The sequence below is a fragment of the Drosophila suzukii genome, chromosome X (assembly GCF_043229965.1).
Source record: "Drosophila suzukii chromosome X, CBGP_Dsuzu_IsoJpt1.0, whole genome shotgun sequence".
Classification (NCBI taxonomy): domain Eukaryota; kingdom Metazoa; phylum Arthropoda; class Insecta; order Diptera; family Drosophilidae; genus Drosophila; species Drosophila suzukii.
The window spans coordinates 22,408,470-22,427,336 of record NC_092084.1 but is presented as its reverse complement, the minus strand read 5'-3'; the positions used below and the strand labels follow the sequence as shown (position 1 = coordinate 22,427,336).

Sequence of the window (18,867 nt, the reverse complement as noted above, 5' to 3'; positions counted from 1 at the left end):
GTCAATTTAACTTTCAAATAAAATATAACTTTAAAATGAATATTTGCTTAAATGTTTTTAATTACTTTAAATAATATATAAAAATAATACAAGAATATATCTAATATTATTTTATTTAAACATAATTAAAACCTGATTTCTCTCTGTGCACACGCACACAGTCGCGCATAGGTAGACTTACATGTCCTTGGTTTGTTTGTATTTGTGTTACTATGCCATTGACTGCGAATCGGAGCGTGAAGGCCATTACAAGTCTGATTATATTGAATCAAAGATTCAATATTTAAAATTGCACGCACACAACTCACACACACACCCGCACATCAGTTCCGTCCGATGCCAACAGTTTTTGCGGCACTGACGGGGATATATGTACATACATATATTGTAAATGTTTGTCTGTGCGTGTCGCTTTATGAGGAATCGAGGTGGAAATGAGTCACTGAATTGGGGGGAACGGAAGTGGAAAAGCGGCGGGCAATGAAAGGGGGAGGGGGGGAGTTTTCCTGACTTGCCGCGGAGTCAAGCGGAAAGAGCAAACAATTTTAAATTATTGTTCAAGCACAACGAAGTCAATATTAATAAGTGAACAATTTGGCAACTTTATTTCAGGATTTTATATTCACCAAGCCATAATAAGCGAGTGGGGGCAAAACTGATATAAAGGCGAAAATTCCCTGAGCTAAGTTATGATAAAATTAAAGAGCAGGATAAAAAAACAGAGCTATAAGATAAAAAGTATCTTCACGTTTGATACAAGCGGATGATTAAGGAAAGTATTAACAATATTTCATTAAACATTTTATTAATACACAGAGAAAACTATCTAAAAACATTGTTCTTGAATTGAGAACATACGTTCTTGAAAACCGTGTAAGTACATTTTGGTATCAATATAAGAACAAAATAATAAGAAGAGAAAAGTTAAATTGAGTTTATCTAACATCTTTTTGATAAGTATACACTAAGGACTTAACTAACAGTTTATTTGTACATACAAAATAAAAACATTTTCAACTTTAATATGTCGTTATATTTTTAAGAACATTTTTAACTCAGATGAGAACGTCAGAATTGTCTCTGTGTATGACAAAAAGCAGGAATTCTTAATAATTTTAATTTGTTCTTACACAAACCCTTTTTTATTTTAATGATAAAATAAAGCTACATTAATTTTTTAAAAATGACATAATTATTTGACAAACATTTTGAAATGTTTTCAGGCCATTCCCAATGCTATATATTTTTCTAAAAGCAAAGTAACGATATCCTTTATTCCGCAAAGGGTGACCAAAAGAATTTTCCTCTTTCGTCAGGCATTATGAAAACAACAAACGAGGATTTCCCGCACTTAATTGTTATCTTTGCATAAGCATGAACAAAACAATTGCCATTTAATCGCAATGAAAACGAACTTTTCGGGTCCTTCCAGCAGGGAAATTTAATTACACAACCACTTGCTATCGCCGCCGCCGAGAGAAAGTGAGAGTGAAAGTGGATGTGAATGTGAATGTGGTGGAGTGCGAGGGAAAGTGCTAAGCAATAGGGATAATCCGAAAGGCTTCGCAAGCAGCTCGCCAGCTTAGCACGCCAAACATTGTAAGCCAAAGGCATGACGCAGTTTTCCCGTCCCGCTTTTCCGCTTTTCCACTTTTCCCAGCGATGTAATTACACATGTGTGAGCGGGAGAGATTATTGTTATTGTGAATGTTATTTTTATTTGCACGTCAACCGCAAACTCATCCAAGTGAAATTGAAGCAAAAACAAGGCTTAACATCTTAAGGCGGCGCATTGTGGGTGCCTTGCAAAAATGATGACAACGCTTGAGGTAGTCCCCCCATTTTCCCAGTGCTAAATTTGCTTTTTTTGTTAGCAGAGAAAAAAAACCGGTTCCAAATATAATTAGCATATAGTTTAAGACAGTTGAAAACTTTAGAAAAATTAATAAAGCAATTTTTCAATACATTACTATTTTTACTTTCTTGTAAGAAAATATATAGTATCATCTAAGTAAACCCAAGAATCGTTTACATCCTGCTTTGAATATCTAGTGTTTTTTGATTATACAATATCTCTGGGGATTTATGAACTTAAACTTTTAATTAAACAAGCATGTGGCAAATATAAAGGTGCCACATTTTCCTTTCACTGTGCACCACATTTCCATTTTCTTTCGCTCACACTGTTCCTTTCTGTGCCGCACTTTGCATTTGGGCTATAATTGTTTGTTTGTTTATTTAGCCTGCCACCTGGCTGCCTGCAGATTAGCAGAAAGATTTGATGAGCACACGCTGGGCGGAAACAGCAGGACCCGGGGGATACAAAAGGGAAGAAATGGGGGCAGACTTTCTAGAAATATTGCGCCAGCAAAAATAATTCACTGCAATTATATGGAAATGCTGTAAGTTCCTTTTCCTGTTCAAGAGTTTGTTATGCTGTTTAACCACCCGCAGAAACATGGAAGTGAATTCGATGCCCAATGGTCGACCTATTGAATATCTTATATGGGGATAATAAAAAAAAATAAATTATCCTTAATGAAAAGACGAATTCTTCAACAAACCCCTTCTGGTTTTATTTTTGATAGATCATTATATGGGGATAATAAAAAAAAATAAATTATCCTTAATGAAAAGACGAATTCTTCAACAAACCCCTTCTGGTTTTATTTTTGATAGATCATTACTGGATATTAAATTAACCACCCGCAGAACCAAGGATCGCATCTGTGCCCTAGGATTAACTTATTGAATATCATACATGGTGATATTACAAATATATCATACACTTTCCTTTATGATAAGACGAATTCTTCAATCAAACTAATCTGTTTTGTGAAATATTTGACAATTGAATTTTTAATATATCATCACATTCTACTGGAAATGAGATTCTTTTCATAAAACATTCTATTTAAAAGTTCCACACTGATTCAAATTCCATTTAGTAAGTTTCAAATGTAATTCCCTGCATATACCCAGTGATAACGTCACTTAAGCTTGGCGCATTCATAAACCTTTTTACTTCTCATTTTTTTCGGCAATTCCGTGTAATTGAAAAGCGCTGAGCGGCTGGGAATTCTGCAATGGCGAAGTGGCAAATGGGGGCGGAACAAAGTGAAGGGGGCGGGGTGCAGGAGAAAGTGGCAAAGAAAGTGAGGGAAAGTAAAGCAAAGCGGAGCAAAGTTTACTTATCATGGCATTGCCGCCATATCCGCCTGGTAATCGAAATTTGCAAAAAGGGATATAGGGATACGAGCTCACACAGACATGATAACACTCACTGAGGTAAAATTAGGCACAACCATGAGTCTGCATTCTAAAAAAAACTATCCGAAGTTCGAATAAGACAGCGTGCATTCAATTTGTTATTAATTTCCTTAAGTAACACCTAAAATATTGTTATTGCTTATAAATCTTCACTGATTTGAAAGCCTATTTCGAAAAACTGACTAAAATTATTTTAAAAGTCTGGCAACCTAGAGAAAATTGTATGAATTCTTTACAAGATTGCCAGACTCCCAAAAAAAGATGCCATTGTCTTTTTTACATTTATTTAGTTATTATAGGCAGTCAGGACTTTTTTTAAGGAACACACACTCAACAAAATTGAAAATGGCACCGTTTTTTCTTTCTGTGCACACTTTACTGCACACGTGTACGTGCGTTTAGCAGGTGTTTTTTGGCCTGTTCTCTTGCCTTCGACTGAAATATTCATTTGCATCTGAGGAAATTGTTTTGGTTTCGGTTTTTTCCCCTTTTCTTCCCAGCTCATTGAGATTTTCTGGGCATTGTGCGGTGAATGATGCCATAGGTTTACCATTTTTTCCATTCTCACCAAAGAAATAGAATTGAAAAATTCAGCTTGAAAGTGAAAATCATTGCCAGAAGTTTACCCAATTCCATGGGGGGCAGGGGGCGCAGGAAGGAACCAGAATTCCGCAAAACATTCCTCAGAGGCTCAGGGGAAATTTCGGGGGGAGGGGAGGGAAGGAGGGGTTGAATGCGGTTTGAATTTCTGGTTTCGGGGCTGGCCACATTCCCATTCCGCCATAATTGGCCAATTGTCGGTGTCATTAACATGCCTGTCATTATTGGCAATGTCCCGGACTGTGTGCGGAATGGGTCCGCAATCTCCTGAATATTTCATCAACTCGCCTGACAACAACCGACTGACGGCAACAATGACAACGTTAAACATCAAATACAACGCACAAAAGGTGTTTAAAAATTAAATTAAAGTTAAAAGCTCACAAAATAATGAAATGAGCGAAATGAGCAAAGTACTCACACAAAGTGGTTAAAAACGTGGCTGTGTCGGTGTGGCAGCAACAAATAACGATTACAACAGCCATTGCACTCAGAGAAAAGCCATCAAATTACAAATAATTTCAAATATTTTTCAGGTTACAAAATGTCTGCCGAATTTAAAATATGCTGTGTTAATTTCCTCTTGCTCATTTTATTTATATTTTTTAAGGCCTTTTTAAAAGATACAATAAAATCTTGCACAACTTACTCACTAAAAGATACAATAAAAAACCTTAATAATTTAAGATTGACATACAAAAATTTGATTTAGCTTGGTTTTTGATTAAAAGGAATATTGGGCATTATTTTAAATAAAATATAATCAATATATTACCTTTTATATTTATATCTTTAGTATTTAAGATTGACATATAAAAATGTAGCTTTTATTTACCTTTGTTTTTAATTAAAGTGAATATTGGGCATTATCTAAAATTACATTTTAATAATATATGACCTTTTATATTTCTATCTTAGGTATATAACTTTGAAAACGTTTTTTCTGAATTCTCAAGATCACATTTTAAGGGATATTCTCTCCTTTTTTTTGAGTGGACCAGGAAGGACAACAAAAAACACAATAAATAGTAGTACGCGGCAGCAACAATAAAATCGCGGTGACAATTCAATTAAAATATTTCTGCATAAATTTTCAACGCTTGCAAAAAGCCGCTTGAGTAGCCGCAAAAGCATGAAAAGCCTGTGGGCGGAAAATGGCCCCAGGGGGGGGGGGGGATGTTGTGGGTGGAAAACCCACGCCCACTGCCAAGAAGCATGAATGAGTGTGAGTGAGAGCGAAACAAACAATCAAACCGCAACGCCTATCGGGTAGGAAGTGAATGATTGAATGACAATTGCATTTGCTCGGATGTTCGGCCAATTCTTTGTTTTTTTCCCTGCCCAGTTTATGCGGTGCAAAGTTCACGCAAAATTGGAAAAGTGCGGAAGGAAAATGCTGGGAGTGGCGGAAGTGACTGGCAAGCAATTAAGGCTCAATTGGCAGCAAACCGCACCTGCAAAAAGGCCATCTTAATTTTTCGATGTCAATCCTCAAGTTAATCGGAAGCTGTGAAGATTGGCAGAAAATAACAAAAACTCTAAAGGAATTAACCTAATTTTGCGGTGTCATTTATTAAAGAAGGGATATTTAAAAACGTATTTATAACTTCACCCCTTTCTAAACACTTAAATACTAACTTTGCCTTGTTTTATCTTCTTTATAAAAGATTAAAAAAGTGGTTTGAATGGTACAAAATCTAGTTGATTTAATCTAAAGTAATGATGTATTATAATTAATTACAAAAAATTTACACAAATAATAAAGTAATCTTCATGTTGGATGCAAGATTGTCGACAAATTCAAATGTATGTATTTGATTTAAACTATAGTTATATTTAGAGACATTTTATTTTATTTATATGATTTCTTAAATTTATTTATGGAAACTGAGTTTAAGGCGCATGCTAGTTTAGGAATTAGTTATCACTTCATCACATTCAAAGATGTTTCATATTAAAATATATGTTTTTATTTTTTTAACAGCAATATCACAAATATCAAGCGTTAAAAACGAAAACTTCAATGCAGTTGTTCTAAGAATAGATTGTAAACTTCAGGAGTGGGCAGGCCTATGTACTTAGAGCTATTTTTTTACATGTTCTACATACATACCTAGGTGGGCACTTGAGTAAACCTTAAGATTCTCACCAATCATTTTACTCTTTCTTCTTTAATTTCAAATTCTTTTCACACAAAAAAGAACAAGGCAGAGATACATTCGTTTATGCATGTAAGAGTGTTTCTTCATTTGTTATACCCGTTACTCGTAGAGTAAAAGGGTATACTGGATTCGTCGGAAAGTATGTAACAGGCAAAAGGAAGCGTTTCCGACCCCATAAATATATAGTCTTGATCAGGATCACTAGCCAAGTCAATCTAGCAATGTCCGTCTGTCTGTCCGTCCGGATGAACTCGACTATAGCGTTATTCCTTGTTATACCCGTTACTCGTAGAGTAAAAGGGTATACTAGATTCGTCGGAAAGTATGTAACAGGCAGAAGGAAGCGTTTCCGACCCCATAAAGTATATATATTCTTGATCAGGATCACTAGCCGAGTCGATCTAGCCATGTCCGTCTGTCCGTCTGTCCGTCTGTCCGTCTGTCCGTCTGTCCGTCTGTCCGTCTGACCGTCTGTCCGTCTGTCCGTCTGTCCGTCTGTCCGTCTGTCCGTCTGTCCGTCTGTCTGTCCGTCCGGATGAACGCTGAGATCTCGGAAACTATGAGAGCTAGGCTATTGAGATTTGGCGTACAGATTCCTGAGCTTCTTACGCAGCGCAAGTTTGTTTCAGTAGACTGCCACGCCCACTCTAACGCCCACAAACCGCCCAAAACTGTGGCTCCTACAGTTTTGATGCTAGATAAAAAATTTTAACTGAAATGTAATGTTCTCATCAATACCTATCGATTGACCCAAAAAAAAGTTTGCCACGCCCACTTTAACGCCCACAAACCGCAAAACCCTGTGACGCCCACAATTTTCATGTTAGATAAAAAACCATAACTGAAATGTATTGGTCTCGTCAATACCTATCGATTGATCCAAAAAAAAATTTGCCACGCCCACTCTAACGCCCATAACGATTAAATCTGTATACCGCCGGTAGGGGGCGCATTTTAATCTCGCTTTGCTGCTTGCATATCTCCATTTAGCTGAGTAACGGGTATCTGATAGTCAAGGTACTCGACTATAGCGTTCTCCCTTGTTTTGACTAAAATCGGAATCCCATTTTTTCGCCTTAAAAATTCAGTTTTTTGGCTGCTACAAAAAAAATAATCGTCAGATCGGGGAATGTCATACCTCGTTGAGCTTGTTGCCTAATTTCCAATCCATTGGCATTAAAACCTGAAATTTTTTAACTTTTCACATTTTTCGCAAAAAAAGACGATGCACCCCCTTACAAAAAATGCGAAAATTGGTCAAAAAATAAATTTCCCTTAAAGTGATTGGGATCGTTAGTATAGCTAGCAAGCTGTTCAAAGCAGTTGGTCTTTTAGCTGTACGCCTTGATTTGACTAAACTACGATTGAAAAACTTTAAAGAAAAATCGTATTTTTGACTAAAATCTGAATCTCGTATTTTTGACTACAATCGGAATCCATTTTTTCGCCCTAAAAGTTCAATTTTTTTGCTGCTAAAAAGAAAATAATAGTCAGATCGCTCTTTGCTTAATTTTCAATCCATTGGCTTTAAACATTAACATTTTTCGCAAAAAAAGACGATGTACCCCCTTACAAAAAATGCGAAAATTGGTCAAAAAATAAATTTTCCTTAAAGTGATTGGGATCGTTAGCATAGGAAGCAAGCTTTTCAAAACAGTCGGTCTTTCAACTGTACGCCTTGTTTTGACTAAACTACGATTGAAAAACTTAAAAAAAACAAGGAAGAACGCTATAGTCGAGTACCTCGACTATCAGATACCCGTTACTCAAAGGGAAATGGAGATATGCAAGCAGCAAAGCGAAATTAAAATGCGCCACCTACCGGCGGTAGACAGATTTAAGCGTTATGGGCGTTAGAGTGGGCGTGGAAAAATTATTTTTGGATCAATCGATAGGTATTGACGACACCAATACATTTCAGTTAAAATTTTTTATCTAGCATGCAAATTGTGGGCGTCACAGGTTTTCGCGGTTTGTGGGCGTTTAAGTGGGCGTGGCAAACTTTTTTTTAGGTCAATCGATAGGTATTGATGAGAACAATACATTTCAGTTAAAATGTTCTATCTAGCATCAAAACTGTAGGAGTTACAGTTTTGGGCGGTTTGTGGGCGTTAGAGTGGGCGTGGCAGTCTACTGAAACAAACTTGCGCTGCGTAAGAAGCTCAGGAATCTGTACGCCAAATCTCAATAGCCTAGCTCTCATAGTTTCCGAGATCTCAGCGTTCATCCGGACGGACAGACAGACGGACAGACGGACAGACGGACAGACGGTCAGACGGACAGACGGACAGACGGACAGACGGACAGACGGACAGACGGACATGGCTAGATCGACTCGGCTAGTGATCCTGATCAAGAATATATATACTTTATGGGGTCGGAAACGCTTCCTTCTGCCTGTTACATACTTTCCGACGAATCTAGTATACCCTTTTACTCTACGAGTAACGGGTATAAAAATCGTATTTTTGACTAAAATCTGACTGAAATCGGAATCCCGTTTTTTCGCTCTAAAAATTCAGTTTTTTGGCTGGTACAACAAAAATAATAGTCAGATCGGGGAATGCCATACCTCGTTGAGCTCAACCTTGGAAATTTTTAATTTTTCACATTTTTCGCAAAAAAAGACGATCCCTAAAGTGATTGGGATCGTTAGCATAACTAGCAAGCTTTTCAAAACGGTCTTTCAGCTGTACGCCTTGATTTGACTAAACTACGATTGAATAACTGGAAATAAAAATTGTATTTTTGACTTAAATCTGAATCTCGTATTTTTGACTAAAGTCGGAGTCCCATTTTTTCGCTCTAAAAATTTGACCAAAATCTCCATCTGCCTCGCATTTCCCTTAGCTGAGTGATTTTTTTGATAGTCGAGGCCCTCGTTTCCGACCGTATAAAATAATAGAGTAAGGGGTATCTGATAGGCGGGACGGTCGACTATAGCGTTCTTTCTTGTTTTTGCTTAAATTGATGCGTGGACTTTCATAAAGTAAGTTAAAGCACCCATACACTAAAAAACGGGTAATAAATTCAACGATATATCAGTTTTACTTGATATGTATGTGTATCCGTTTAGAATTAGAAATACATATTTATTTACCTTTTTCGTTTTAGTTTTCCTTTGATTATCCTATTATTATCGTGAATTTTACTTTATTTTCTAATTATAAATTTGTAAGTCTTGCAAAATGAATTAAAAATCTCTAACAAAAATCGAAAGGTGGTATTTAATGTCTTATAAATATAGTTTAATTAATTGAACACAAAAGGTGGATTTAAATTATCCTTTGCTATCTTGAATATTCAAATTGCCCCGTTTTCAATCTTTGTAAAGGTAGATTCAATCCTGTGTGTATTGAATTATTTTTTCAGTGTATATATATTCTTTGTGTTGCAACTATGAGTAAATTGTCAATTTCAAATAGTTTTTTTGTATAATGCGGTATTCCGAGTGTAAGGAAGTTGTTTTGTTTCCCACATCCCTGTTCATAAACCAGCAAGCACATAAACATCCGGCCTGATGGGTCAAAAACATGCGTGTATTGTCAAGTGGTGGCCTTAAGCTCGTTGACAAATTTTGTAGAACTTAAAAAAACGTATCCTCGCGAAATGTATGCTTTATTGTCGCTGGCTGGCGATGCGTACATAGAAATGATAACAATAAAATATGGCCAAAAAAAAGCGTACGAAATTTTCGCCCTCAAATTGTCCGCACTATCCTGTAGCAACTTCCTGTGTGTGCTTGTGTGTGTTTGCATCCTGTTCGTCCTTGCTGCTCGTTCACATTGTCACCCCGAACAACAACAATAATAACAAGCACCGCATTCTGCGGTTTCTGACAATTCGTCAGACATTGTTGACACAGTGTCTGAGCAGGTTCGTTGTCGCTGTCGTCCAGTGCGGTTGCTTGGATTGTCCGCTACACGTTTCCTCCTCAGTTCTTCGAGCTTGTTTGCTTCATACCCTGTACTACAGGCTTTTTCGAGGGTATACTAAGAAATGCACAACACATATGTACATCCTCCTCCCTTATAACATATAATTCAGAACATCATGGCACAGTTACTTTTCAATTGCCCACTTTTTAGTTGTCTTAATGATTGAACAGACCTGTCATCAAACCTGAATATCAAAATAAATTCCTTAACTTGGATTTTTAGAATATTCGGAAATTCTATAGGTACTACAAAATTATTGAATATCAATATCAACTTGCACAGCGGAGGAATCACAAGAATCTACATCTTCTTGATTGCAGAAGAAATTCTTCTCACTTTTTCTAGTTCAAGTGCTCTTGAAATCAAGAACGCAAAATACTGAAATCAAGAAGAAATCGCTCTTGAACACAAGCATTGTTTCGTCTTGATAGGAGAAATATTTTAGTTAAATCAAGAACAATTTACTCTTAGAAACGAGAGCGCTTTTTCTTGAATTTGAGAATTTTTCTCCTCGAAATCAAGAAGATGTTTTGCTGAAACTAAGACAATATATTTCCAGAAAAGTCTTCTCAAACCAAGAACACTTTCTCTTGATTTCAGTAAAGGTGGGTGGCAATACTGAAATCATGACTGCTCTGAACGGTTTTTTTCTCGGTGTACCTGATTCATTCCAACTTTTTAGCTCCTACTCGGCAGACAGACATGGCTTGATCGACTCGTCTAGTTTTTCGGCTCTTTTTACCAGTTACATACTTTTCAAGAAACACAACATCAAAGAGTAACTATGTTAACTAATGCAGAGTTTATTAACAACTTACGTTTAACTAAAAAATGTAACTGCTGATTAGTGTTACACCTTTATTTCTAATGCTTAGTGTTGAATAGCTACCAGGTATTTTGCAGTCTAAAAAACCCAATTACGTATTAAACGAACATTTTTGTAGCATTCTGTAACATCTGCAGGAGACACAACAACAAGAAACCACAGGTGAGATTTGCTCAGTTTATTTATTTCATTTCACTTGATATTTTCCGTTGGCTTTTGGGAAATTTGGCTGGCATTTGGCAATTAGATTTATTGCCGGTCGGAATAGTTTCGAGTTCAGAGTTCAAAAAAAAAAGTGTTCGGTTTTCAGAGTTTCCGCTCTGCAAAGCAATTCGAAAATTAATTGAGAAATTCGGTTTCTCTGCATTTCGGTTATTGGTCGATAATTTTAAGTATCTTACCGCTTGTTAAAAGGGAAATTGGCATGAAAAAGAGATAAAGTCCTTAAAATTCTGGATACCTTTGCAGTGCGACGACACATATTCAAATTTCTGAACAGACGTTGCATTTTCGTTAATAAATTCAAAATGTACATGGGAATTTCAGTTTTATACTATTGCAATGCTAAGCTTGCTTTTCGTTTCGCTAAATCCCTTGTAAAACAACTTTTGTTATTCGCCACTTTTTGGTTGTTTACAATTTTTTGTCTTTTGCATTTTTGTTTGGGTTTGTTTCGGTTACCTTTTTGTTTTGATTTTGGCTCACCTGCGCAGGTTGGCAGCGGTGTGTAAGCCCTTTTGTAAGTCGCTTCATTTCGCTTTTGTTGTTGCTCGCTTGCCGTTTAACCCCCTCCAGACCCTGAGTCCTTTTGGCGCCCTTAGCCCCCTTAACCCCTGGCTGCAGGACACATGGAAAGTCCTTTCCGCTGAGCACTTTTTGGCAGACATGTTTTATGCCACCTGCTGTTGCTGCTGCTGCTGCTGCCGCTGCGGTTCCAAACACTGTGTTGTCGAGTGTTGTCTGTTGCTCTCGGGTTCTGGTTTTGGTTTTGGTTTTGGTCTCTGGCTTAAATGGTTACGTTACGTCCTTTTTTATATTCACAGCTTCGGTCGTTATGAATTTTTCAATTTTCTGCAATTTTTGCTACCCAAAATGTTGCTGTTGTCGGTTGTTGCCTTTCTGATTGCTGCCGTTGCTGTTGTGCAACTTGTTATTGCTGCTGCTGCTGCTGTTGCTTTTACTGTTGCTGCTGCTGGTGTTGCTGCTGTTTATGTTGCTGTTGCAGTTGCTGCTGCATTTGATGTTACTGTCGACACTAATGTTGCCATTGTTGCTTCTTTTGTTTAGGCTGAGATTGCTGTTGCCGTAGCAAGTCTACCTAAGTTTATATTCAATTTAGGCTTATCATTTTTTTACCTTTTCATATCACTAAATTCTCTTGAAATCTATCCATCCTATTATGTATCAATTTATGGTTCATTTTCTCGAATCTGGAAACTGTTGCCACTGTTTTAGTTGTTGCTCCTGCCATTTTTGCAGTTGAGGTTGCTCCTTGTTAATTTTGCCACGGATGCTGCTGTTGTTTTTCAGTGCTCTGATGGCTGTGTTATCGCTGATGTTGCTGCTGCTATTGTAGCTGCAATTCGGGTTGCTGTTGGACACACTGGTTTTACAATTGCCGCCGTGTAGCGTTTTCAGGTGTTTAATAGTTGTCGAGTTCATTTGCAATATGCAAGGGAAGGGCTACGGGCGGCCAACTGAAAAATGGTAAATTCAGGGCGGGAGTTGGCATTGTTACTTAATAGGCCTCTGGGCATGTGGCTGCGCGGTTCACCGTCTCTTTAGTGCACTGCAAAAAAAAAATAAAATTATAAAAATAAAATTATAATTAAATATTTAGGTTTACTAAAAACCAGTTGTAGAAAATGGCACTTATTTTAAAATCATACTTTAAAATACCGACTGCTACTTTTTTCAATTTGCCTAATTAAGGACTCAAATTTTTAACACTTAACACTAAAGTCATATTTTAAAGGGCCGAATGCTAGTTTTTTCAATTTGTCTAATTAATTTAATGTTTAAAAATTGCAATCATCGTAGTTTTTTTAACATAAAAGGTATATCATCACATAAATAAATTACAAAAGTTTAAGGTGATGACTGAAAAACCTCGAGAACATTACGTTTTGTACAGATATTACAGATGGGGTAGGTTTAATTAGACGGGAATTATTTTTAGCCACTACATGTAATTAAAAAAGAGCTCTAATTTTACATATTTATTTTCTCAGTGCACCTGTTTTCTGGATTCCTGGATTCCCTGCTCGAATTGCCATCGACAGGTGCTCATTGCATTCAATGCACGGGCTCTCAGTAAAGCACTCATTGTCCTGAATGTGCTTAGTTGTGTGTGTGTGTGTGTGCAGGATTGCAGGCATAATGCGACTGGATTGTCCTTTTTGGGTTTTTGTGGTTTTCGTTTTTCATTTGGCAAAACTTTTGCATAGATAGACAGACCGAGTCGAGTTTACCAATTATCAAAAATAGAATTTTAATTATACATTGTGAATTCGTATGGCTCCATAAAATTGGAAAGTTTCTCGCTCATAGCCCCCGAGACAATTTCACTTGCAAAAAAAAAAAACTTTCCCCAGACTAAATCGCTTAAAATTTTGTTTGTTTTCCAAGCTTGGATGAGGCTTGTGATTCCCATCGGCTTGAATACTTTCAAGTACTTAAGTGCTTATAGAAAACTTAGAGCAATTGAGATAGCGACAATTATGTTTAGTAACTTTTACGATTGATTCATGGTGCGACAAAATGATCAAATTAAAAAATTATGTATTTATAAAAACATAAAAAAAAGTAAAAAACTTGAGCAATAACTGATTGGATATTATACGTATCGTATATTATATTTTATTTTAATTTATGAAATACAAATCCCTTTATATTCAAAAACAAAAAGTAAATTCTTGTAATTTTAAATTTAAATTCCTTTTATATAAAGCCGCGCAAATTAAATTTATAAGAAATAAAATTTAAGTAAAAATTAGTATTGGAACTTACATATCATATAAAAATAGTTTCGGTTAGATTCAAAGGTGTCCCTCATTACTTTTCCACAATATAAATATGAAATATACACATTTTAGATTCTTATTTACACGAACAATGGACTAATTAAACCTAAGATTTGTTGGGGATATTATCTACATAATTTATTTCAATTGCCACATTGTCATAAATTTGCTAACTGTTTGGGATATGGAAATTTAAGGGCTTCCCCAAAACGGACAAACACTTGCGTGCAAATATTAAAACAAAGGACACGGATACTGGAACCCTTTCGAACCCATCCATAAACACAGTCTTGAAATCAGGCAAACAGACTCGTTTATTGCCACACAGATACGAACACCCACAATTACATGTTGGACAGATATACTCGGGAATATCTTGGTTTGCCTTGGATTGAGCTTGCACAACTTTTGGCCAAACTCGTTGATTATGTAATTAAGGCTTTTGCTGCCATGCTGGCAGTGTCCTTAGATCCTACATCCTTCGAGACGGCTGATTAATAATTGCAGTGGTCGATTGACACTTAATAGCGTTGATTGCGAATAAATTTGTGGGCCAGGCGGGAAAGTTACATTCTTTTGGGCCCCGGCCCGGGTTTTTCTTTGGGTCCTTTGGGGTCCCTCGCATATCCTTGTTATTACGGTTATGACTCGAACATTGCTGCTAATCACACTCGAAGGCATAGCACACATTGGATTCAAAAGGCAAATAATAACGCACAGGAGATGGGTGGCACATTTGGTATGGGGTATATGGGGTATATGGGGTATATGGGGTATATATGGGATATGTGGGATACGGCAAATGGGAAATGGCAAATGAGTGGGAATTCTCGGCCAAATTATTCCTTATTGAGGCAACAGGCAGCAGCTGCCAGGATTTTTGTCGTTGTTGTTGCGTTTGTTTTCTTGTTCGCCTCCTCGCATCTTACTCATTTGGCTGTAACTCTGGCAACCTTTGACCGCCTTTCCCTGTTGCTGCTACTGTTGTTGCTGTTGTTGTTGTTGCCCTGTGGCCTGTGGAAGCGGCAAAATAGCAAAATAGAACAGCAAATTGAAGCAAAAGGAACGTCTCGACCCCGTCGTCCTCGCAGCCGCATCCTGTGGCCCCGCACAATGCAGCTTTTGGTCTCAGTTGTCCTAGGTCCTGTGATGCAAAAACGCAGCCATGGCGCTGCTTTTTGTCCCTGTGTCTCGCAGCCAGCACTTTTTTCGCCGACATTTCTAGCTGGCAGACTCAAAGGATACTCTTTGGTTAAGGTTAATTGGGTATTAATGTGATTACATCGATTTTTCCACAAGTTGATAGCTTGCAAGACTTCCCAATAGCTAAATTCGAATTGTATACCTACTATATAGACTGCTAAAAATAATAAAATAAGCAATTCAAATGAAAATGCCATCTTAAAAATTATTTTGCAGCTTGAAAATAAACTATTTAATATTAAAACTGTAAAAAAAAATGTTTATAATACATATTATTTATACACAGAGAAAATTCTGACGTTTTCATCTGAGTTAAAAATGTTCTTAAAAATAGAACGAAATTTTTGAAGTTGCAAATATCTATGTTTTGCTCGAATCAAGTTGAATTGGCGGTATTTACATTGTATATCTTAACTCAATATAACTTTTCTCTTCTCACCATTTTGTTCTAATATTGAGAACATTGATACCAAAATACACTTACACGGTTTTTAAGAACGAATGTTCTCAATTCAAGAACAATGTACTTGAATAATTCTCTCTGTGTATTCTCTCTGTGTAATTTAATGCAAAACAAAATTAAAATATTATTATAAAGTAATAAATAAATTAATAGTTATGGTTTTTGACTTGTAGCTCAAGAAAGTAAAAACGTTAATTTTAAATTTATTTCATTGCCTATTTTTGTGAGCCAGCTTAACATATTTTTTGTACAGTGCTTGAAAGTATCTAGTTACTTGGCTTAATTTTAATCTTATTCAATTATAAACCTTAAATTTGTCAGTGCCTAAACGATTTAATCGACATGTGCGTTGCTGGAAAACTTTGATTTAATCTCTCGTTTAATCCAATGCATGATAGCCTGCCCTTAGCAAACCATTTATGAAAATTAAATAATTCGTTTAAGGGATTACGGAGATTTGTATAGTTCGTTACATGTAAGAGTATGAAATTATGATTGTTTTTATTTGTTTTTTATGTATTTTCAAGTGTTTTGTTTACTGTCATGGACACGCTTAAAAAGCTAATATAATGAAATTTCAGACTGTCTTGGGAAACGTTACAAAAGAACTGCTGGAGTTCTAGTTATTAAAACCTAATGAAATGTAATTCTTAAGCTACCCAGAATGTCAGTAGTTTTCAAGACCTTTTGCAAATAGTAAGCAACCGTATCGCAAAAGAAACATCAAATCGCTTGAGGCTTAAAGAGAACCAAACCAACATTCTTAACATTTTTAAAAACAGTTTCTACAGTCGGTGATCCAAGAATGTCATTTGACATTTCACCAAAAAAGAACGAGGGCAAATAAAATAAAATAAAATATTATGCGAAGAAGCCGAACAAAAAATGAAGACAGACTTTGTTGTCCTTGTCAGCGTGGCTACAACTTCCTTGGCCCAGGACGAAGTCGGAAGTGCCAGCGGAAATGAGTAAAAAACCTACAACTCACTCAAAGTTCCCGCTCTTTAGCGTCTCTTCCACTCGAATGAAGGAAAATCCCATTTCGAGTGAAAATCAGGCCACACACGAAGACTCCTCGGCTGCGTTCGGCATTCGTTTTCTATTTCCACTCACTCGGCATTGAGCGTTTGTGGAGCATCCCCAGAGATGCGAACTTTTGGGGGAAAAAAGCTAGGGAAAATCCAGTAGGTATGCTATAGTCGAGTATCGCGACTATTATATACCCGTTGCTCCATTGACCCATTTTAAAATGGATTAAATTATGCGAGAGCCATCCAATCGAGTTACACTAACTCTGCAACATAACCAGGCAAAATCTAAGATCAAAATAAAGTTTCAGTTCCAGCATCAGGCATAAACACTTATTTCTATATCATTAAAAAACATTATTTCGTTTGAAAAAAAACACTTTGTTACACCAATACACAAATTACTGGTTGAATGATTAAGGATCCTGTTCGCTTTGATGCGCCATTTTCAAATGTATTTACAAAAATATTCCCCTATGAAAGGATTCATTGGAAATCAATTTTATTACGTGAGTTTACACTAATACTTATATATTATTGCTAAAATTGTTTGCTCGTATCACCCTTTATATTAATTATAAAAAATGTTTTTATTTGGAACTAACATGTTTAAATGTTTTGATTATAAAAACATTTCATCGAAATCACAGACATGTTCTAAGGCGGATTTTAGTTGGACTTTAAGAGATCTTTGTGTCACCCCATATTTTATTGTTCTTTTCTAAGTAATTACATCATATTGTATTTTTTCAGCAAATTATTACATGCATTATTAAAGAACTTATCTTTTTTTGTGACTTAGTAACGTCCTAAGATGATCACCGAAAACTGAAATTTCTTCGGAAAGGCTTCAACGATTTTTACCCTATTTGGTTAACTCTTTAATATTTCATTATATGTCAACCTATAACGTGAAAAGGTATACAATACAAAACGCAACATTTCCCATATTTCATGTTTTTAATTTAAGCGTATTTGAATTTGGGGTCTATATAATGTTTTTGTGGGTAACTTGGTAATACTTTATTAGCCACAGAGGACCTTTTGATGAGGAAAAGGGAATGGTTAAACAAAATTCTATTAAAAATACAAAAACAATAAAGTAGCTTTTTAATAAGAAAAAAGGTCGAATGTGTCAGCAAATCTGAATCAATTAAATGACTACGTAACAAAATGCTATTAGGATTTACATAGTTACATATTTTTACGAGTGCCCGAAACACAGCCGGAAAAACAAGCCAGATTTGGCGGGAAAACCGGCTGAGAGGGCATCGCTGGTCGGCGGGCGACAGCAGCAGTGGCAGCATCCGCCGTGGCAGCGGCAACAGTCGGGCGGCAGACTCGATGCAGCAGAGCCAGGAACTGCGGCATTACGTATACGCCCAGTCTACGTCGAGTTGGCCACGTGTACGGACACGCGGCGCGGTTCGCATCCTCCGGTGGCAGAATATTCGTTACCAAAATTTCACTACCAAAACATTCGCGTTTCGGTGCTGATAAAAGAGAAACACAATATATACGATTTTTAAAAGTTAAATTTTAGTTTTTCTTAAATATATAAAATCCATTTTTTTTTTGTTGTTGATTTTTTGTGTGCAAGAGTGCAAGAGTGTTAGTGTCTGTGAAAAGAGTGCCGGCTTGAAAAATGCGCGCCAAAAATTGAGAAATATTCACAGAGCGCAGTGGCAAAAAAAAACTAATCAAACTACAATTTCGAAAACGACCCAAGGAGATAAACATAAATAGTAATATATATGTATAAATTTAACCTATGCACATACGTATAAGTATTTGGTTTGCAGTTTTACAATGTAAACAAATCGCTTTTTTCGTGTTTTCCCTGAAACAACAAATCCATTTACCAACATTGAGCAATTTAATTAATTAGTGAGCTAGACACAATGCCAATTAGCAAAGGATAACAATAAAAAATAAACTGAATAGATAAAAAACATGTATTTTTAGCAAAGTGGGTAAAAATAATGTTTGAGAAAATATTAACGAAAACAAGCCGTATGATTTCGGTAGCTTAAATAAATTTTATTAAAGTGGACTTTAATGAACCAGAGGGCTAGATTAACTTTTGCTTGCAACCATTTGTGGAAACATTTTAATGATCTACGAGAAAAGAAAAAGGGGAAGGTTTCATAGGTCTTTTAAAGAATTATATTTACTTTTTTTAAACGTGATTATAATTCTCCAAATACTGTTTAAAGATAAAAGATTCTTGAATGCATTTTTCAAAACTTAGATTTTGAAACAGTATTTTCTTATGACTATCTACACAGACTATTAAAATGTTTTATCGTTGTCTGTATACTTTTTATGAATACTAAAATATGCAAGTAGTGAAA

At 36.2% G+C, this 18,867-nt stretch overlaps 2 protein-coding genes across 4 annotated transcripts in view; one reads left to right on the top strand and one right to left on the bottom strand.

Annotated features, from left to right (window-relative positions):
• up (Troponin T, skeletal muscle) overlaps window positions 1-18,867 on the bottom strand; it is a 324,715-nt gene that overhangs the window by 116,366 nt on the left and 189,482 nt on the right. The window lies entirely within an intron of this gene.
• Neto (Neuropilin and tolloid-like) overlaps window positions 18,004-18,867 on the top strand; it is a 91,623-nt gene continuing 90,759 nt past the window's right edge. For both annotated transcript variants that reach the window (XM_017067783.4, XM_017067784.4), the window contains exon 1: window positions 18,004-18,258. The gene's annotated coding sequence lies outside the window, so the exon portion shown is untranslated. The remainder of the gene's footprint in view (window positions 18,259-18,867) is intronic.